At 48.0% G+C, this 22503-nt stretch overlaps 1 protein-coding gene and 1 long non-coding RNA gene across 3 annotated transcripts in view; one reads left to right on the forward strand and one right to left on the reverse strand.

Moving 5' to 3' along the window:
- Positions 1–1082: 1082 nt before the first annotated feature.
- LOC133040182 (uncharacterized) lies at positions 1083–13986 on the reverse strand. Its single transcript, XR_009688916.1, has 3 exons — positions 13886–13986; positions 2675–2853; positions 1083–1299 (listed from the first exon to the last, which is right to left on the reverse strand). It is a non-coding gene; the product is annotated as an uncharacterized LOC133040182 (long non-coding RNA).
- A 1268-nt stretch (positions 13987–15254) lies between these two features.
- The window catches only part of NGF (nerve growth factor), a 55809-nt gene continuing 48560 nt past the window's right edge, over positions 15255–22503 (forward strand). Inside the window, exon 1 of one of the 2 annotated variants that reach the window (XM_061119934.1) lies at positions 15255–15448. The gene's annotated coding sequence lies outside the window, so the exon portion shown is untranslated. Of the gene's footprint in view, positions 15449–15535; positions 15602–22503 lie in introns of those variants that run through there. The other variant, XM_061119933.1, reaches the window with a different exon arrangement.

The raw sequence follows: 22503 nt of genomic DNA on the forward strand, positions 1-22503 counted from the left end.
CAGTCAGTCATGTCCAACTCTGAGATCCCATGGACTGTAGCCCGCCAGGCTCCTGTCCATGGAATTTTCCAGGCAAGAATACTGGACTGGGTTGCCAGGGGATTTTCCAAACCCAGGCATCAAATCTTTGTCTCTTGCATCCCCTGTATTGGCAGGTGGATTCTTTACCACTAGTGCCACCTGAGAAGGCCGGGAGCCAGACTGCTTTCTGACATATATTTCTCGTCTGTCCCCTCTGGCCTCAGGATTACTCTTCCTTGTCCCTCTGAAGCTGTGTGTGGCCATGTGCCTTTCTCAGTTAACAGAATGGGAGCAGAAGTGACGTGGTCACTTTCAGATAGAAACTTTGAATAAGAAGTAAGCTTTCTTGGGTTAAGCCAGTCAGATTTTGGTGGTGTTACCTCAGCATAATCTAGCCCAAACTGATGAGCACAGATTCCAAGAGGGAAGACCTATTCTGGCAGGATCAGTCTGGCCGCAGCTGATATTCAGAGACAGGTTGGAAGCAGAGAAAGCAGTTAAGGGAGCATTGTATCACCAGATGAGAGATGCAGATGATGGTCAATCAATCATCAGTAATATTGGAAATAATGAAAAGTGATCAGATTCCAGATACATGCAATTGAACCATCAGAATTTGCTAATGAATTCGATACTAGTGGAGAGAAAGAAAGTTGAAGATGACCCCAGGGTTTATGGTATGGTCAACTAGAAGGACAAAAAAAAACCCCTCAACCCTCCAAACCAACCCCTTTGTGCAACACACACACACGTTTCAAAAAAGAACTCTATTTTTCTTTCAGCAGGCAGATGCCTGAAATTTCACTATTAAAGAGTCATTCTTCTTGGATAAGCTTTTCCCTTTCCAGGCAGTTTATTTCAAAATGAAAATATCCACTAGAGAGGTTCTTTAATGTGGATGGGTTTATTTTAGCAACTCAGAGACACCCTTGAAATCATCTAGTCCAAGCCTCTTATTTCATTTGAAAAAAACAGAGGTCCAAAGAAGTAAATGATCTTGCCCAAGGTCATGTAGAAAATTAGAATCCAGCCGAGACCTGAAGAGAAGGACTCCTGATTCATAGTTCATTGCTTTCTCCTCTGCTACTTGTCCAGGCTGCGTATGGGGCTTCTGGCTATGTATGCACTTTGGAGGGATGCAGGGAGGAGAGCCAGTGACTCCTTCACTATTCTCTGTGGACCAGTCCTGAGCAGGACTCAAGAGCATCCTCCTTCAAGGTTGAGAATCTTTCCGTCACATTAACCTTGACTTTACTGGTCCTGAGGCAAAGCCCATACCTGAGAAGAAAAAGTATTAAAAGGAACTGAAAAGAATACATCCTATTCAACTCTGCCTGTGAGTGTGTCTGACAATTAGCAAGCATGGAGCACTTTCAAGTCCCTTCTTCCCTCTGTCTTGTTTGGTGTTTTCCTGCCCTGCCAGCTTTGTGCCACTCTTCTTACAAAGCATTCTTTGCGCGGCTCCCCCTGGGTTGGGCACAGCTAAAAACAGACAGCGCCAACTCTCCTCTTGGTATCCTGGCACATTGCATCCTGGCATGCTAACTAGAATCATTTGATGCTGCATTTTTATGTCAGGCTTTAAATCTGCAAAGTGCCTGACTATAATTTTTATTAGATTTTTATTATTAGTTGTACCTTTTAAAACAGCTATTTGAAACTGTTACCACCGAAACTCTTCTCTGACTTTGGCAAATCTTGGACCATGGCCATTTTTGGTGACTTCTGTCTTAGACCCAGTCCAGGGTCTAAGGAAGCCAAACCACCTTTTTAGGTAGTTAGTAAAATCAGCCATTTCCCACGTGTGGCAGAGTGGTGAGAGTCAACAGGCAGAATTGGACCAGAATCTCTGCTTCTAAGAAGAAAGTAAAGAATAACACACACACAAAAAGAATAACCCAAAAAGAAAAACATGGCAAAAGAGATTCACAGCTTTAGAGGCCAAACAGCAACTCTCAGAGCCACTGGCAGTCAAGGGACAGCTTGTAATGTTTATCAGGTCCCAGTATTGAAAAAATGTGTAGAATAAACTGAAATCATGTTAACTTTTCCTTCTGAAGTTTAAATGAATATCTATGTTATACAAAAGTGCCGAAAAGTATATCAAAGCCTATAAAAATAAGGCTAACTAAGACAGTGTTTCCAATGATTTTGCTTTCATTGGAAAAGAAATGTCCCCATAAAAAGGCATAACTTGTGCCTCATTCTCCTGTTGAGCGATCTACAAACTCTGCACTTGACATCCTGGATAAACTTCCCTTTCTTCCAAGCAAACCAATTTTGTCTTTCCCTGCACACATGTAAGAAGTTTGGAAAGATCACTAAAGCCACACTTGGAACAATGTGACATTGTGTGCTGCTCCTGGACACAGGGCCTGTTTCATATATTAACTGCTTTCTAAACTCCACTAATGACAATGCCATATGTGCGGTCTTCAGTTTTGACGCCCATTTATACCTTTATTCCCCCTCAGCAGACCCCAGCTGTTATTAAAGAACAGTATTTAAGTCCCATCACAATAAAGATTTCTCAATAAGAAATGATCCCAAACAGTGGCCCGTTTCTTGGAATAATTTTACCAAATTCAATTTGGCACAGTGTATACTCAGATCTGCCAAGGATGCAGAAAAAAAAAAAAAAAAAGCTGAATACCTGATCTCAGAAGGCTTGCTGTTTGAAGTGACAAGATTCCAACATAACCTCTTGAACTCAATTCTGATGGGACCGCATATAGAATTCCAAATGGGAATGATGGCTTGGTCCTATAGAGATTTTAATGGGTTGTTTTTGTTTCCACTCCTGCCACTTTTTGCTCCAGGCCTTGGTGGATCCTAGGTTCCATCACAAGGATAAGAGAACTTCAGCAACTGCCATTCCTGTGACAACAGAGTCTTTTCCAAGGGGGTTCAGGAGGACTTCTTAACCACACAATCACCTTACCCACACAATCACCTTACCGCACAATCAGGCCTGACAGTGTGATACTGGTATTGACACTAGGTGGCTTAAGGAAGATTTACCTGGACCAAAGTACACATCAGAGGCAGAGTTTAAACCAGCTCTTTGCTCATCCTAAGAACTTGGTAGCAAAGTAGCTCATTATTTCATCTCAATCCAGAGGGACGACATCACACATAAGATCTTTTCTTCCCAGGCCTCTTGGGCAAGCATTTTTCCCCTCACCACAAAATGCTTTTCTTTCTTTTTTTTTTTTTTTTTTAAAAAAAGTGAACTTGCTGCTCCAAACCGGCTTGGTATCTGGCTCTGGGTCCAGAACTTGAGGCTAAATGGTGAGGTTGCAGTGTGTTTCTGGATTCTGTGGTTTCAGAGTTACTCTTTCCAAACCAGGGTGGGCTCTCTGAACAACGGTCAAGCTGGCACACTCCGCGTCTCCCTGCTTTGTCACCCCAGCCTCATCTGAGTAGAAGGAAATGTGTCTGCAGAAGCAATGATTCCCTTCACTGAGCACTCATCTTGTGCCAACGAATACCCCCAAGTGCTTTCCCTCCATTGTCTTGTTTAAACCTCTCAGTGTTCCCCTGCGCCCACCAGATCTTCCTCCCCCAGAGGGCATCTCCTTCCTCTGAGAAGTCTGATGCTCAGAGAGGTTAAGTAACCTGCCCAAAGTCACAACGGTCGTAAGTGATTGAGGTAGCTCTGGACCTCATCCCAAGATAAAGGAATTTTGAAGGTCACAGGCCCCACTCTCATGCCAATACAGTCTTCTATCAAACATCTATCACATGCTTTATGCTATATAACACAAACACAAGCTACTTTCCCAAAAAGACAAAGAAGAAAATTTCTTAGAGAACTATCTAACTCAGCTTCAGCTAAGGTCTTCCCAGCCCTCCCATGACATCCTGTAAGCCCAGGACTGACTTTTTCCCGCGGGCTGGGACTTGAAATCCTTGAAACTCGGCCTAGCTGGCAGCAGGATGTGTACCTGCTCAGTAGGGCTGCAGAAGCCTGTCTGTCAGGAAAACGCCTTCCCCTCCTGCACTTCCTTCTTATTTAAAGCAACATTTTGAAAGTAAAATTAACCAGTGTGTAGCATAAACAGCACAACAATAGCTGTGATTAATCTGTCAGAGATGGTATAATGTGATGCTAATAGGAAGAAATAAACTCCTGCTGAAGATCAAAGTCAGCTCTGCACATGGAGAACTTTTAAAATTAGAATGCCAATAAATGAATCTCCATCCTGGAAAAAAAAGAAAAAGAGCTCTGCAGGCTGGCAGAATGAGGGAGGAAAGACTGCCCGGAGAAGCAGGAACCCTGGAGAAGAAAAGTTCCGGTCTGCAGCCCGGCCTCTTGTCCTCTAGTATCTGGCAGCCCCTCTTTCTCTAACTTTGTGATGGTCACTCAAACCTCCCCCAGGCCTCCCATGTACTGTTACAATCCATCCAGCTCAGCCAGGGCATGTAGGAGGAGCGTGGGGCATGTCTGCATGGAGTGTGTGTGCACGCAGGTGTGGAGGAGGGGGGATGCACCCAAGTCTGCGTTGAGCACCCACCTAACAGAGCTCCTCCTGTGCCTTAGCATAAGTCCTACAGGGCCTCCCAGGTGGCACTAATGGTAAAGAACACGCCTGCCAATGCTGGAGACCTAAGAGACACGGGGTGATCCCTGGATCGAGAAGATCCCCTGGAGGAAGGCATGGCAACCCCTCCAGCATCCTTGCCTAGAGAATCCCATGGACAGAGAAGCCCAGAGGGCTATGGTCCACAGGGTCGCAAAGAGTCTGACACCAGTGAAATGGCTTAGCATACACGTGAGTCTTAAGTTACAAGTGAAGGAACTGGAATTGTGAACTCAGATCCTTCAGGTTCTGAAGCCCGGGAGATTTTTTGTGTGTGTGCTTCTCTTTGGGAAAAGTATAAGCTAATAAAGAAACTGTGATGATGCATGTTCCACTTACATCCATGGAATGGCAAATGAAGAACTGAGGAGCATGCAGTAAGCAAGCAGTTAAACAACAATGAAAACTGGAGTGCCTACTGTGTGCAGGCAGAGTGTTAGGTGCTGAGGATGGCATGGCCCTTGCTACTCTTGAGAGAAGCTTGCTGGGAGAGAAAGAAGGGAGACTGACAGGCAAACAGGCCTTTATAATCCAGTGCAGATGCTGCAGAGCCCCAGTCAGAGGGGATGAGGGGACCACAGAGAAGGAACCTACGCAAGACTTGGGGAGTCAGGCTGTCTCCAAGTCACGTCTGCGCTGAGGCCTCAGAGACAAGGCAGGGTCAGCTTAGTGAAAGTGACACAGAGCAGGAAAATGTCCCAGGAAGAGGAAAGAGCACGTGCAAAGGCCCAGAGAAGCATGATCCATGGATGCCTATACAATATCTCCATGAACAAATATGAAATTATTTCAGCTCCCCCCACCCCAGATCCTGGGTCCCCTCAAGTATCCCCTTCACCAAATTTACAAGTTAGCTCTGCCATGTTCTGAGCCAGCTCTGTTGCCCACTAGAATGCAGATACCCCTGAGAGAACCAATGGATTTTAGTCCATTTCAGCTCAGGGCTGGTGACTGACCCAGGCCATTTCCTGAGAGTAGAAATGGACACCTAAGTATGACTGCTGGTCCCCCAAAGGGAGGCAGGTTTTGCCAGGCTCACAGTCTGGCAAACATGAAGTCCTGTTGCCGCCAAAACTCTTGTCATAAAGGTGCTACCAGCAAGGGTGATGTGCGTCCCCACCTGCTGCATCTCAGCATCACAACAGGAACTCCCTGTCACTCCAACACTGCCACTCACTTAGCAGGAATACAGCCCAGGACTGAGTGGTCTAAGGGAGCGAGACCAGGGTTATGGTGAAATTAAACTGTTAAATGGGCCAGCACACCTGAGTGGTCTACAGTTTTCTTAGCTTCTACCAGACCGACAAAAATGACTTTAAATACTTAAGTTTTGTTTTCTTTAAGGATTTTCCAAAATACTAGTCAGTAAGGTGCAATGGATTACTCCAATACTTGGTCCACCTGAAGCAAACAGCCAACTCATTGGAAAAGACCCTGATGCAGGGAAAAACTGAAAGCAAAAGAAGAGGGTGGCTGAGGATGAGATGGTTGGATAGCATTACTGATTCAATGGACATGAACTTGGGCAAACTCCAGGAGATGGTGAGGGACAGGGAGGCCTGGTGTGCAGTAGTCCACGGGGTCACAGAGTCAGACGTGACTTAGTGACTGAACAACAAAAAGGTGCAAGGATGAGGGCATGGATTTTGGAACCCACAAACTAGGTGTGTGACCTCAATCTGGTTATTTAAACTCTCTGAATTTCAACTGATTCATTCAATAATATGCATTTGTTGAGGATCTACTATATTCTAGGTGTTATGAGGAGTACTAGGCTCTGACAGTTCCTAAGATTTTATAGTTTAGTGGGGATGGTAGACTACTGCCTATTATGTGAATGTAACAAGGATGGGCACATATACTTTCTTCTCCACTCCCAGTATTCGACTTCCCCCTGTTCTTCCAGAGGCATGTGGTTTTCATAGGAGACTTTTGGGATTGTTGCAGACAGGATGCAAAGAGAAAGAAAAAGCCAATATTCAGCTTTCCATCCAGAATAGGATGTTTGAGTCCACAGCAAAACAATGGTTTTGAAAGCCAAGCATTCTCAGAATCAAAAAGGAAGGGTGAGGAAGCTTTCTGAATTCCTTAAGCTCCATTAAAATATCAAAAGCCAGACTTGGAGCTCCTGATCCTAGCGTTTCACTGTAGGCCTAAGGTGGGGAGAGCCCAGGGTGTGACCTGAGAGGAGACTGGCTGAGGGAAGGAGGAGGACACAGCTTTTGCCTTCAGCCCCGCAGAGGAGAGTGGGCAGGGGAAAGACAAGCCAGGCAGGTGACCACTGGCCAGGGTCCTCATTTTCCCTTCTTCTTGGGCCTACCCCAAAGGGTAGGATGAGCATTACAGAAAGGGGTGGGAGAGAACCAGAGAATACTAGAGCACGTGGCCTACTTCCCTGGGTTCAGGCCTCTGGGAGATGCCCCAGGTTTGTTTTGGCGCCAAAACAGCAGAGAAATGAGAGTATGGTATTGGGGGTGGGGAGTCCTCAGTAGAGACTTTGAGATAATGCCTCTGGCTCCCTTCAGCCTGCGTCCAGTGTGCAGAGATGGCCACTTTCCTGACATCTTTCCTGACCTCCAGACTTCTGTGCTGTACATACGCCCCTAAATGTTCCACAGGTCCCCCCCCCCCAAAATCCTAAACTGAAGATCTCAGCTTCCTAGCCTACCCACAAGCTCCAAAATTAACACCATCTCTATAGTTGGCACAAACATTTATTTGGTCAGGCAAATCGGGAAGCCAGGGGACATCCAGGAGACCCCTTTCTCTCCCTTTTCCCCTCATCCAACCACTCCCACATTCTGGCAACCTTATTTTTGCATTTATTTTGAACGTGTCTCCTCTCTGCACTTAGCTCCTAGTAACAGCTAGGCCATCATTGTCACTGTTCACTTGCACATGACTTTAGTTTCACTCCAAGTAGAGCAAACTGGGAGGAGAGGGTGGAAGACACTGGAGCATCAGGTTAACACTGTGTATGCAGCACAAGGTACTGGTGCTGCATACACACTGGGTACCCCCCAAGGTACCCCCAGTGCCTCAGATCTCACTATCCAGGTGCATGCTGATGGCCTTTCTTCTACAAGCACCTGGGGGCTTTCTCTGGCCGCAGAAGCATGATCAGATGAGAACAAGAGGCAGACTACTAGTGGTGGGGGACTGTTCTCTCCTCTCCCCAAATAGCCTTCAAACAACTTCCAATGGGGGTTGGAGGATAAATACCCTAGCTCCTTCCCTCCTCATGAGAGATGACATTGAGGGATGACCATGTTGCTTGAGAGTGACTGTACCCCCCAGGTGATCCATACCCTCCTTGACCTCACCTGTGACTCCTCCGGCTTCATCTCCTGCCACTTTGTGCCCCATTAATTCTGAACTGGCTGCAGTGTCCTGAATGTACCACACTGTTCCTGCACACCTTAGTTCAAGTTTTCCCTCTCTCTGCAATGGGATGTTTCCCAATCTTCTTCCCTAGCTCTTACTCATACCTCAGCTAAGCTCATTTACATATATTTAAGCATCTGTCATGTGCAATACAGAGTGCCTCAGAAGTACCTAGGAAGGGCACTCAGTCTTTGCTTAGGGGGTCAAGGAAAGCACCCCATTAGAAGTATCATCTAAGATTCCAAGAGGTCAGTCTCAAAGGAACAGAAAGGGGCAAGATGGAAATGGGGGAGTGATAGGTTTTTGAAGCACTGAAAAAGGAATATGGGGCCCAGAGATGCCAGCACAGCTTGTTAAATGAACTGAAAAAAAGTTAACCAAGGCTGGAGCTGTAGGAAAGAAAAGGAAGCTGCAGGAGGGGGAGATGAAGAGGCATGAGAGGCCAGATGACACAGGGCTTTAAGGAACAGAGAATTTATGTTACTGCAATGGATAATAATGAAGAGACTCTGAAGCTCCTAGCTGGTCAAATGCTTCATTCCCAGAGCTTCCATATCTTCCCTGGGCTGTATCTTTTCAGTTGACACATCTGCTTTCCCACAGGATAGCAAGTTCCTATGCGGCAGGAAACACTTCTCCATGACCTCTGTTTTCTTGTCCCTCACACAGATCCTGCCCCAGAACAGGACTGTAATAAGCTCACTGAGTTGGGCCACTGAGGTGACAGAGAACCACCCAGCCCAGGCTCCTCCACGGGAGCATCACAAAGAAGGCGTGAGGCCCCGGCCTGTGCCTTAGCATCACGGATCCTAACTGTCAACACGGCACCACATGGCAGGAAAGAGCAGCAGGAACACTCTACAGACAGACTTTGGAGGGCGCCACCCCAGAGTATCTCTGCAGTGACCCCAACAGAAATGTCCGACACCCAGGCTGGTGGGGGCTGAAGAGTCAAGACCCGGGTGTAGGCTCCGGTGCAGCAGTAGACGTGTGGGGGCTCCTGAGGGGCACTGAGGACTCACCCCAGTGGGTGGGGAGCAGGAGAGCCTCAGAGGGCTCTGAACACAACACCCACGAGGATGAGATCTGGGTGGTCTGTGTGGCGGCCATCAGGTCATTGAAAGCCCTTCTGGGGACAGAGCTGGACCATTCTGGGAAGTTGGAATCTCACAGCTGTTTGCATCAGAAGAGCAGAAGGGAGACTCCAGTCCCCTAGGAGACTCACTCGACCTGCACCTAAAGAGGTCACTGCCTGTTTCATCGTGGCTGATTTCTGTGTCTGTCTCACGCTCCTTTCCAAATCAGGCTCAACCAAGTCACAATTTTATTTTTATGAGCCTGGAATATAATATATATTAAATAACTATTTAATAAGGGCTTCCCTAGTGGCTAAGGGGTAAAGAATCCGCCTGCCAATGTAGGAGATGTGGGTTTGATCCCTGGATTGAAAAGATCCCTAGAGAAGGAAATGGCAACCCACTCAAGCATTCTTGCCTGGGAAATTTCATGGACAGAGGAGCCTGGGGGCGGGGCTGCAGTCCGTGGTGTCTCAAAGAGTCAGACAGGACTTAGACATGACTAAACAACAACAACAAAAGTGGGTGAAGCAACTTATTAGCATTTAAGTTCCACACAATTAGAGGCTATTTTGTTTACTTGCTTAATCTCTGGCCCCTAAAACAAGACTGGCCCATTGTAGGTGTTCAGAAATTACTTATTTAATATATTTAACTCTATAACTACAAGTTATTATACTTATGGCTCAAAGAGGATAGATCTTTCTCCCAAGGTCACACCACCTTAGAGAAATGAAACCTTCCTTGTTGCAAGCTGGTGGCTTTCCTGGGCTGCGGTGCCCCCAATGGAGAAGAGCTGAACTGCTCTGAGCCCAGCTAGGCTCTCTGACTGGTTCCAAGGATGAGATCCGTGGGGTTGCTGCAGCTTGAGTTAAGAACAAAGACTTTGGATGGACGTGCTGAGGGGGACGGGGGGATGGCAGCAGAGCCCTTGCCAGTGTCAGTATATATGGTCTAAAACAAGAACCCGGGGAGCACCTGGCACATAGGGACACTCAATGTCAGTGACTGAAGGGCATGCGTGAGAGGTCAGAGTTGAAGAAGGGGGTGGAATCATAAAACGAGGAGGGGACACCTGCAAGAATGAGTGTGGGAAAGAAAGTAAAGTCATGGACTAAGCCTTGGGAGGCAAGTTGCATTTTGCGGGCAGACAGAGAAATCAGAGAGCTAGATGGCAAGCCAGGATGTAGTCACAAGAGCCTGGAAAAGAAAATGTTAGATGCCAGAGGTCATTGGAGAAGAAGCTAAGGACTGGCATAGTCTGCTGAACCTGGCCAAAAGGTAGAAGAGGCATGGTGTTTACCAGCAAGAGCACCACAGGCTTGGGTCACATCTCTGCTCAGCCATTGACTTAGGCCAAGCAAAAGAAGTACCTCCTAGGTCTTCAGCTTCCTTATCTACAAATGGAAGATGGTTACTGATCCCGCCTGAGTTCAGGCCTGAAACACAGATGCGCTCAATCAATGCTGCCATCATGATATTGGTGGTGGGGTGGTTATTGCAACTGTGACCTTGAAGAAGACAATATCAGTTCAGTAGGGGGAAGGGAAAGGGAAGAAGATGGGAACCAGACTGCAGGCAGTTAAGGGGAGCCAAGTAAATGGTGAGTGTCGATGACTTCACTGAGGAATTTGGTAGTAAAAGAAAGTTGAGAAATCCAGTGATTCTGCTGCAGAAGGGCCAGTTGTTTCTTTAAAAGAGAAAAGGCAAGTGAGTGCTCACAAGCAAAAGTGAAGAGACCTTGGAGATGGAGAAAGTGAAGAGATCAGAGAGGAAGAAAGGAGATATCAAAGAAGAGGTAGACATAGTCCTCCAGAGGAGATAAGGGAGCCCCCCCCCCCCCCCAAGCTGCAGTGTTCTCTGCTCCTTTATCAGCCTCCCCACTCCACGCAGGGTCAGGAGGTCTTTTCCTCAGCCAGAAAGTGTGAAATCAAGAAGACTTGCCTAGAAGTCAAAAGACCTGAGTTCTGATCCTGCCCCTGGTTGTCTGTACTTGGTCTACACGCTTGTTCTTCTGAAACGTGTCCTCCTCCTGCATAAACGAGGTGGCTGGAGCGATCATCTCCGTTATTCTGTAACTGTGTCATCTCTCTCAGCATTATAAGATGTTTCCTCTTCTGAAGTGTTTCTCCACTCTGATCAGCAGGAAGGGGGAAAAAAAATATTTGAACTGAAGCTATCACTTCCTCCAGCAGTTGGGATAATATTTCTGTTTCACACGTATTGTGAGCAGATCCAGTGATTCCATCAGTGTTATAGATCACTTCTGAGCCTCCTGGTGTTTTAAATAGCATAGGCACTTGGTCCTGGCCTTCTGGAATGAAGCAAGGGAGAGACAGGAGCTTTGTGCTAGGCTGAGTGTTGCTGTTGACAAGGCACTCAATGGCTGCAGGCTTCTGCATCCTCAGAAATAACAACAATTACTGCACACGCCACAATCTGTCCTCCGAGGCAGCAAATGCATCAGCTGCTGGTTATTTTGATACCCTGGATAAAAAGCTTTCGAGAAAATCTAGTACAGAAAACATTCTTATCCTCTGCTTGTCTGCACCATTCCTTCTGCCTGCTGCCCTCTCAGCTGTTTGCATTCCTATAAATGTAGCTGGTCCAGGCTTCAAGGTCCTTGTCTCAGTGGCCAGGAGGAAGTTGTTTCTGTTTGGATCCTCATGAAAGTGGAAGAAGCAAGAGAAGAGACATCTGGTTATGTGTCTGGGTGCCAAGGCCAGTCTGACCTGGAATCTGCTGGGAACCAATGCAGTGTGGATGCACTGACAGCCGCAAATGGCTATGAGCATTGCAGGCTTCAAAAAGCATTCACTGAACACCTACTGTGTGCCAGGCCTGGTGCCAGGACCAGGAGAGATGGTGATGAACACAGCCAGGATCTAATAACCAGCCCCGACAAGAACACGAGTGTCGCGGTCCAGCCCCAGCGAGACCAGGAATACCCAAGAGATGAGTGGCGTCGGCGAGGAAGAAGACAGACACACACACACACACACAGAAGGTTGTGTAGAAGAGGTAGCTTTTTTTTTTTTTTTAAGGATAGCTCAGATTTTATAGAATGAACGTTACCCCCCCCCCCACTTAAGTCACCACATATTACATCAGATATTGGTTTGTGCTTCTGTCAATATTTCTTTCCCCATGTTTTTCCCCTATGCATTCATCTAGAACGTTCCCGATAACAGAGCTTTTTCTTAAATGTACATAGTCTTCTTGCCTCAATGGCCTAACATTTTCACTCGAATAAAAACAATGTTCCATAGATTCCAGATATAGTATGAATTCTTTGGGTAATAAAACAATACATGGGAAGGGTCACAGTAACATGTTTGACGTTTCTGAGAATAGTACCATGAGAAAACCCTGATATTTTTCTTTACCTGAAACCACAAAATCTCAATTTACAATGATTAACTATTAAACAGCAAAAACACCTCTAAAGCAGCAAAACACCTCTATTAATAGTGAGATATTGGCAGTGAAGCTGGTTAATATAAATCTTCTAATGAAATCCTATGTACCCCATTTCCTAACTCTACAAAAATACCCATAATCTCATGTTGTTTAAAGAAAGAGAAACAATGAACAAATAGCAGCAAGGAAATAGCAATAATGAAAATCCTCTCAACCAAGGAGTTAGTAATCTGAAGCAGTACATCTACTTCTAAATCTAAATGCCTCTACTCTTTTCTAGAACATTATAATCTTTTAAGCAAGCAGCCAAACTATACCTGTGGCCTTTTCTTTTTTGACTTGATGTTTATGGTCGTGTCCTGAGCCAGAGCAATCATGAGCATCTCCAAAAAGGCTTAGACTTTTCCAGGGAGGCCTTATTACTATATATTTCCAAAAATTAATAGAAAGCCCAACAAGAGTAAGACAAAAGGAGGAGAGGGACATACTGGGCCCCCGAGACAACCTCGAGGGGAAGAGCTGCCTTGCAGGTTTCTTTCTCGTCCCGTGACCTTGTCACGGCCCAGGCACGTCCTGGAGGCTCCCGACACACAAGCACTTTGATCAGGTACCATTGTCATCTCACAGACTCACACATAGTTGTTGTTCAGCCGCTAAATTGTGTGACTCTTTTGTGACCCCCATGGCCTGTAGTCTGCCAGTCTCCTCTGTCCATGGGACTTCCCAGGCAAGAATACCAGAGTGGGTTGCCATTTCCTCCTCCAGGGGATCTTCCTGACTCAGAGATCGAACCTGAATCTCCTACTTGGCAGGCAAATTTTTTACTACTGAGCTACCTGGGAAGCCCCTGGCACATGGTAGGTGCTCAATAATCAATCTCTGGAATGTGTGTTTGTTATTTACATGTTATAATTTACTCAAGACCCTTAAAACTCATGGACATTCAGGAATGGAAAGGAGTGCTTATTAAACCAACATGTGCCATCAGAATAAGATCAACAATTTGGGGAATGGGGTATCCAGGCTTGTATCCTGTTTACATCACTTTTAAATCTCCCTCTTACATTCTACATAAAAAAGAACCACAAGTGCCCCAAAACCTTTTATCCTTCTGGGTGATAACACAAGGACACATACAAAAGGTCTGCATTCAACAACCAAATACTCTGTTATTCTAAAAATTTCAACTTCATCCCTGAATTCTTGGGCAGCGATTATGTAAGGCTTAGGGCTGGCGCTTTCAAACAAGTTTATACCTGACATGATTGATGAATGAATTTGTCCTATTGTCTGGAAATTCCTTTGTGTGACTGACTGATACATTACCTAATGGATCGCCCTACTCCGATGCCACGTCTATATAAAGGGCCATTCACGGTGGCTCTGGTCATTTACACTCACCTCCTCGGTGTGTTCCTCCAGCAGTTTGTATCTGAACAACTCAAGCAGATAAGCCTTTGCTGGGAAATAACGAGGTCATATCAAAGCTGAAGCTCCCTTCCAAGTCTGAGGCTTTCTTCCTACATCATGCTTCTCAGGTAAATGGGTAAACCTAGGTATTTGGCAAAGACAAAAACAGAGAGACGTGGTAACCTCAGCATCAGTCTATGTCAAGGGCCAAAGCAGAGCCTCACCTTGTTCAAGTGCCCTCCACTGGGGAACAAGGGCCACCTCTGGTCTGAGAGCAGGAATCCCCATGCCTCACTAAGTCTGGCACCTGTGGGTGACCTTCACATTGATTGCGGTGGCATGGCTTCAGCCATAAAGGGAGACTCTGTCTCTCCCTCTCTCTGTCTCTCTCCTCACATGCCTTCCTCCCTTGTGGTATCAGGCACAGAGTAGGGATTCAGCATTCAATTTGCTCAAGCAAGAACTGAAGAAACACGTCTACAAGCTCAACACCAGAGGGGTTGGTGGAATGAATTTCCAAAGACATATGAGTCCCCCAGAACACTATTAAAATTAATGATGCACATTTAGTGGAAATCTGACTTTGGGGGTATTTCTGCCTTGCTAGTATGGGCCATGGGTCAGACACGCTTCCCCCGTCAAGCTCTGACTCCACAGAACCCAATAAATCTTGGAGGGTAATCCAGGAGATCCCATCCAACAAAAAGCACAGATGGTGGAGGAAAAGAAGAATTTGGGTAAGGCTTGGGCTGGGGTGGAAAGCGGTCTTCCTAGGTCTGTTTAGAGTCACAGAACTCTTGCAACATTGATGAAAGCTGCACACCCTCTATCCAGAAAAACGAGGCATCACACACAGACAAACATGCCTACAACTCCAGAAGGATCAGGGACTCCAGGAAGGAAGCTTCCTGAGTCGGGGCCTTAAGTGAAGGCTCTGATTCTAGGTCCTCATGCCGAAGTGCTCCGCGCCTTTTCTCTACAGAGGACTTGCCCTTGCCCCTAGGGTTTTCTAGGGGGATACGGTTCTCAGGGCCACGGTTCTCAGGGCCTTGTGTCAGAGAAGCCTCTGCCCCTTCATCTTGCAGAGCTCCCCTGGCTGCTCTTTTTTTCCCAGGGTGACAGGAGGCGTCCCAGGAGAAAGGGGTCTCTGGACTTGTGTCTTTTGGCTGCCAGAAGCAGGAGGAGCAGAAGTCTAGGGCAGGGAAGGTGACGTCCGGCGGACACTCCCGCCGGGCTCCAGGCGCTGGCTGCAGGCAATGCTGGAGGAAAGCGTGGAGGAAGTGGGGGGTGCGTGGTCAGCCGAGCAAATCCGCCCACCCCGAGCCTGTCGGCCCGTGGGCGTCGGCAACCAGTATCCCGGCCTGGTGTCTCAGAAAATCCCGAGCCAACCGGGTTCTGCGCGCGGCCCCTCCAACCGCGTGCGCTTCCTTTTGACCTCTGGAGGGTTGAACCCCTCCCAGGCCGGGTCCAGTCAGCCTTCCCGGGGCAAGATCGACCAACCTCTCCCGTCCCCAGGAGCCCCCGCTGGCGGGCACCTCCGCCTGGCCAGAGCAGGTGCGGGGCCGGGGCCGGGGAGGGTTGGAGTGGGGGAAAGGATTTGGAGTGGGTGAGTCAGGGAGGAGGGGCTAAGAATTCAAGAAGCCTGTGTTGAGCAGCTCGGCGCTCGGGCACAGCAGAGAGCGCTGGGAGCCGGAGGGGAGCGCAGCGGTGAGTCAGGCTGCCCCGAGCTCAGCCCGAGAGGGGTGCAGCGCGGACACGGGCGCGGGCCGGCGTGGCTAAGGCTCCCGGGGGGAGAGTATGCAGGGATCGCGGTCTGGAGAGATCTCCGGGCACCACGGTCCCCGAGGTCCCGCGGGCTGAAGTGCGGCGGTGAGAGGAGCGTCCCGAGTGGATGCGGGAGCGCGGGAGCCTCTGCTGGCGGGCGAGTCGTGGGGAGCAGCGCTCTATCAGGTCGTGGAGTTCCCGATCTCCCGACGGATGGTCGGAAGTCCGGGAGGCAACCCTGGCGCCTGCAGTCGCGGCACCGCGGTGCCAGAGACTAGCTCGAGGGTTAGAAGGGGGACAGCGCGCAAGTGAGGGAGAGTACAGGAGCCGGGCGAGAGGGATGCGCGGGCTGTGAGCGCGCGGGGCAGCAAGAGTGGTGGTCTGCACCGCGGAGGGCGAATGCTCGGTTTGCGCCCAGTCTCGAGTGTGCTACGCTGCCCCCGGGACGCTGCTCCCAGGTTTGGGGACGAGCCGGGCAGAGGGGTCTGGACCTGGTGCAGCGAGTGAAGCCAGGGTCTCTGGGCTCCTCGGCGGGTCGCTGGAGGGCTGGGAGTCCAGAGTGATGGCCCCAGGGGTTGATAGAGGAAGCCTGCTGGTCAAGGGACTCCATGGAAGGTCCTGCTACATGGGTCACACGCCTCACCTCCAGCTGTCTGCTTCCAGGTGTAGGAGAAGCTGGCATGAAGGGGTGGGGCGGACAGCGCCTTAGGTCCGAGCGGCAGAGACCCAGAGGAGGGAGAGACAGGACTTGGGGTCAAGGAGCGGCATCTTTGAGCAGTCATAAACAAGCGGCTTCACTCTGATCACAACTCTCCTTTTGCTTTACCAAAAAAAAAAAAAAAAATCTGAGATTCTCATGGAAGGTGTTTTCTGCTTGAACTTTCTCTTCTCTAGTGACTTGAGAGATTAAAAAAGAGCGTGCTTGCTAGGCTGGTTTTTCCAAGTTGTTCCAGGTTGGAAGTTGTAACAGTTTGTCGGATAATTTATGGGTGTTTCATGCATTAAAGTGTATTACTGCAAAGCCTTTGGGTGCTATGGGTATTAAGGAAAACTTAGTGCACGTTCCCAGCTGGAAACCAAAATAGGACTCTCCTGGGTATCTCTGCCCCCTCTGTCATCTGAGGCCAATGGAAATCCTGGAGAAAAGGCACTTGATTAATTGTCCTGGCTCCATCCTCTGGGTACACCCACTGCAGTGCCAACCCCCTCCTTCCCCACACATGCATGGCCAGCTGCATTCTTAAATTCAGAAAGGGCAGTGGCAGGCCCACTAGCATCTTCTCTCCAGGGTCTTCAGACTCTTGAAGCTGTCACTTAAGTCTTCTGAAGGGGACTGTCTCTCCTTCTCAACGTGATGCAGAAGGACAACAGCCGTTGGGCCCTGCCAGCTCTTCTTGCGTGGTGTTTACAATTTCCTATCCAATGTCTGAAACTTTCCCCTTCTGAAGACCCACTGAAGAAAGACTCCATTAGATCTGGAAGGGTCTCTTTTGTGGAGAAGTCATAGGTCAGCCTGGGCAACCCGACTGTCAATCCACCATGGTCAGTGTTCCCGGACATTGAGGTAACAGAGGACTGGGGTTGGGGGGTGAGTGACAGTGGTCTGGGGTCTCAGGCTGGCCCTGCTGGTGTTGACTCAGAGAGGAAATGAATGTTTCTCAGACTCTGGTCCTTGAAGGGGGTTGGGATTAACATCACATGCCACCAAAATCCTCCCCCAGGCTTTTGCCAACGTTTTTGTGCAGATGGGGAAAAGGGCAACTTTGAAGGGAAAAATGTTAGGAGGTACCAAGGGAAATGGGGGACCAAGGTCTCCGGGACTGGGGACACATGTATTGATAGGACTGTAGGAGTATCTCAGAGGATTTTCTGGCAGCCGCTGGTGCCACGCCATCCCTGGACAACCATCTCACCCTCAACCTCCCCAGGCCCACTAGAGAATTGGAAAATTGTCTCCACTTGGGGCAGCCATCCTAGTACTAGGGACTTTCCATATCCTTAACCTTTGTCCACGGGTGGGATTCTCACCTTCTCCTACCTCCCACCGCAGATCTCCTCAACCTGGAGGGGCAGAAGGCACAGAGAATGAGGCTTCACACTCTCCTCTTCCAGAGAAAAATCTGTGCAGTGGCCAGGAAGGGGGCCCCAGCTGCCGACATCAGCAGGGAGGGTAGGGCATGGTAGGGCAGGGCTGGAGCCCGAGGGAAGTTTCTCATCATTGCTGAGATTAAACTGATGAGAAAATCACACAACTTTCCTTTTAAATGAGTGCTGAGCACTTCGGCTGCACATTCATGGAGTGCCTTATTTCAGTGGCAGTTGCACTGGAGCCACAGAAAAATGACACTCTGCCCTCAACAGGCGGTGGAAGGCTTGCTGAGGACTCATATAAAGTCTGGATATCTCTGAGCAAACAACCCATGTTCCCAGAGGGTTTCTTTCTTTGACTGGCACCTCTGAACTTGCAAACCATCAACTAAACTGTCAGCTCCTAGGCTTAGCCAGCCCTGAGAAATCAACTCTGTGATGGGCCAGTTTCACAGAACAGCATTCGGTGGCCTCTAGCAAATAAAGGAAGAGGAAAAGACCCTTGCCCAACCCATTGCCAGGGACCTTGCTTTCTGATAGTGGGGAGACCCACTATCCAGTCTCCAAATAGTAGCAAAATCGAGATGGCCCTGAGGCAGAAACACAGCTGGAGAAGCTGAGGCTTTGTGGTCATTGACCTTTAAGCTGGTTATGCATAGGGATGGAATTGTCCTATTTAAGCAGAGATGATAGACCTTGAGCCACAAAATTTAACCAAGACCAGAACAGTGAAATCACATAATAAAAAAAGATCTTATGCTTCATGATTTTTTTATTACTCTTCTATGGGTTAATGTCTTACATGTTTTGCAGGAATTCCTAGAGGTTGTTTGCCTCAAGAGGAATTATACTGAAATGATCTCTTAATATTTCTCTCCTGTATTTTGAGTAAACTTCTTGTGGTAGTTTTTGAGTTGTAAGACAGAAGGGAAAATAGCTTTGTGATCTTGAGCGAGTCACTAAACTTCGCAGCCTTCACTTTCCCAATCTATGGGAGAAGGGTAGTGTATTAATAGTGTTTCTCAATGGGGCTCGTGGCATTTGTGGAAGATTCTTGGTTAAGGGTGCCTTATTTCTGTAATGCTGGAAGTTGAGTATTCCTGCCTTATCTACCAAAATGACAGAAATGGTGACAACCCGAAATCCCCTCCCCCCACCCCCCCCCCCCCCATGGAAGGCCAAATGCTTATTTAAAGGGTAATACGGCTCCCAGTTGAGAATTCCCTTGGCAATTTCCAATAAGGACCTTTCTTTCAGGCCTTATGGTCGGGCCATCTTCTACTTAATCACTGAATTGGGGCTTCAGAGATCCAGCCCCGGGCTTCATCCTCCAAAAGCCAGTGTATTAGGCTTCAGGAAACTCAGTGCTGTGGTCCTGCCGGGCATCATCCTTTGCTTTTGTCAGTGGAGTGTGACTACAAATGGCCCACATGAAAAGAAAACCAGAAAGAGTTGGGGGGAAGGGACCAGCGGTATCAGAGCATGGCGGCTTCCTTCTCTGCCATATGCTATTAAAAATACCGGCAGACTGCCTGCCCCAGGTGTCCACAGCACTGGGAGGAAATCCTGCTCTCCTTTACTAAATGGATCACATTGTAGCACCAGGAGGTCCCTTCTCTGAATGAGAGAACGAGGAAGCAGAGCCCTCCCCAGCACTGACAACACTTAATACAACATGGGCACATGTTGACATCAAATTAATACAGCCGTGCCCAAGCTGTGAGAGTAAATGGGAATCAATAATGTGACATTTAATTGAAAAAATAGGCTAGCAATGTACACTGAAGGGATGGTGCATATAGCACTGGGTTTATTCTCACTTATCCTTACCTCTGCCACAAGGTCTCACTGGATGACCAGAAATAGAGCCATTTGGGTTATATTTAGTGTAAAGGGCTAAAATGAATAATTTCTTTGGAGGAGTTTATTGCTTGCTACCCACTTCCAAACCCCTGGAGTAGGGAATGGCAACCCATTCCAGTATTCTTGTCCTGGGAAATCCCATGGACAGAGGAACCTGGTAGGCTATGGTCCATAGGGTTGCAAAAGAATTGGACACAACTTTGTGACTAAAGAACAACAACACCCCCAAGTTGCAGAAGAGAGAAAACTATCAAAGTAGTAGAACTGGCAGGGTTTGTAGTTGATTCCTAATGAGGCCAAAAAAAAAAAAGGACATCAGAGATGGAAGGAGATTCCCAGATGAGACTGAGATGGGTCTGGTGATGCAATCTGTCAAGTAGGACTAGCAACAATGCTTTTTGAATTGCCCAAGTTTGGCCAACCTCTTTCACATGCGGAAAATCTTTTTATTAGTAGTAGTATTAGTCAGTCAGACAGTCAGGGTTTCCCTGAAAATTCCCCACTGGGGTAAGCAGATGGAGAGGTTTTGGCACTGCCTGCGGTGGCCTCTGCAGGTGGAGAGCTCTGCAAGTGGAATGATCTGGCTCTGAAGTCGGTGAGGATGAGCGGCCCACGCTTCCCCCAGAAGCTGTCCCACACTCAGGGCAGTTTAAATCCACTGCCGCAGAACAGGCTCCCAGTAACCACAAAGTATGTGCTACTTGGTACACAGATGGGCTGATTTTCCCATTTCCTTTGGCTGTCCGCTCAGTAGCCAGGTTGGTGGAATATATCATCTGTCTGAACACCACACACATTCCCAAGTGAGCCCAGGGAGGGCTGCCTGCTGGAAACCATGAGGGCTCAGCCCGGGTCCAGAGAAGGAGGTACTGTCCAAGCCCCTAGTCACTGTGGATCTGAGTCTAAAGTGACTTGCATTTCTCACTTGTCCAAACGCCATCCCGTGTTTGGACCCGAGCAGACCTGACTTGGGAAGATCCCCTGAAGAAGCGCAGGGCAACCCATTCTAGTATTCTTGCCTGGAGAATCCCCATGGGCAGAGGAGCCTGGCAGGCTACAGTCCTTGGGGTCTCAAAGAGTCAGACATGACTGAGCGACTAAGCACAGCACAGCACAGGCGTGGCTTGGAGGTGCCGTCTCATCCTTGTCAACAACCAGGTTCTGAGCCCCCGTGCTGAGTGGGAGATGCTGAAAGAGGCAGACTCCCTTTGGACTGTGATTTCAAAGGGAAGAGCAGTCATGCTCCTGAAGGCTGCTGGACTAAGTAAGCAGGGAGGAGGGAGATGAGCACCAGGAAAGCAGAAATGCAAGAGGGCGTCTCTTGTACCTGGTGCTCCTCTTCTGTGAAACAGAGGTAACAGTAGGACCTGCTCTGCTGGGCCGGGCACCTCAAGCAGGGTGATATTGGTGGGCCACCAGCACAGGCCTGGCACACAGCTGAGCAGGCACTCAACAGACACGAGTTCTTTTCTGCCATCCTCTCTTTCCTTGGTACTGATCTGGGGTACGCTTTTCGCTTCAGATTGAGCAACATCATCTTTGCATTTTCTTATGCCTCTGTATGTGTAAAGCTTTGCTGCCCTGGGAGAAGAAATCTTTCTGGAAGCATCGAATCTTCCCTAGGAATTTACCCACCTTCATTTTGACTTTCTGTAATTAACATTCTCATTGGGATAGAATTGTAACCAAACATTTCATCTTCTGAACTACCTTGGCCTCATAATATCAGAGGGAAAGGAAACTCAGAGATATTCTTCTGTGATTTTCTTTCAGAGGCAAACTTCTCAGACTTGTATCTCAGAGATGTTATGTAATGCTCTCTAAATAAGGCATTTCTTGAGGATGGCCATTTGTACTGGCAGCTTTAAGAATGTTTCAGTTCCTTACCCCACATAACAACTTCTCCTCCCTCCAACAACTCGTTTCCTTAGGATTTTATGTGTCTTATCAAGTTCACAAGAGAAGGAAGAAGAGGAAGTGAAATTTTTTATGTCAGCCGGGCATTCCTGCTCTCCCACCCCAAGGGTCAGTGGCTGGGCAGCTGTTGCTAAATAGCACATAATCTGTGGTTAAAGAGGGAACAGTCCCCACCCTGGGAAGGCAACATCAGGCCATGGATGGATCTGCCTTCTCCCAGTGAGCATCTTGATTAATATGCTAACCAGGGGCCTGGGCCCTGTGGAGAGTCATAATAAATATAAATCCTGCCCAAGGAGCTTGCTCTCAAGTCAAAATTTAAATGGCTTCAGAGGCTCATCAGATAATGTAAATGAGATAAGACTTAGGCTGGTGGGGGCTGCAGAGAACTAGAGAGGGTATGCCCCATCGGAAGAAGACAGGCAATCATGTTGCTTTGCAGGTTTGTAGACCCAATGTGGCCAGATCTTCCAACTTTTCCAAGAATCCAAACTTTGTGCTTGAGTGTATGGATCCTTCACTCTTCAAAACATCCATGCAGATCAACAAAACCTGCCTGCAGTTTCATCTTATTATCCAGATAGACGCACTTGGAGAAATTGAGAGCAGTATCGAAATGGAAACTAATTGAAGAAGTTCCCATCAACTCTCAGAGAGGCCTGGATGATCAGTGTCCTCTAGGAAGGCTTCCTAGAGGAAGGGAATGCCTTGCAGGCAGGTAGGATTGTATAAAAACAGCCCTGGCATAAAACAGAACCAGCTTCAGACCCAGTCTGTGTCTCTTATTGGCTCTATAACCACATAATGACCCGAAGCCTCAGTTTCCTTATCTGTAAAAAGGACTTATAATGCGAATCTCCGGGGACAGTTGTGAGGGTGAAAGAAAGGAGGGCTGGAAAGCCCTTACTTAGCCCAGAGCCTGGAGCATTGTCAGTGCCCAGTGAGCCTGAGTTCTGTCCTAATGCTGGGCAGGTGGG

The sequence above is a fragment of the Dama dama genome, chromosome 20 (assembly GCF_033118175.1).
Source record: "Dama dama isolate Ldn47 chromosome 20, ASM3311817v1, whole genome shotgun sequence".
Classification (NCBI taxonomy): Eukaryota; Metazoa; Chordata; class Mammalia; order Artiodactyla; family Cervidae; genus Dama; species Dama dama.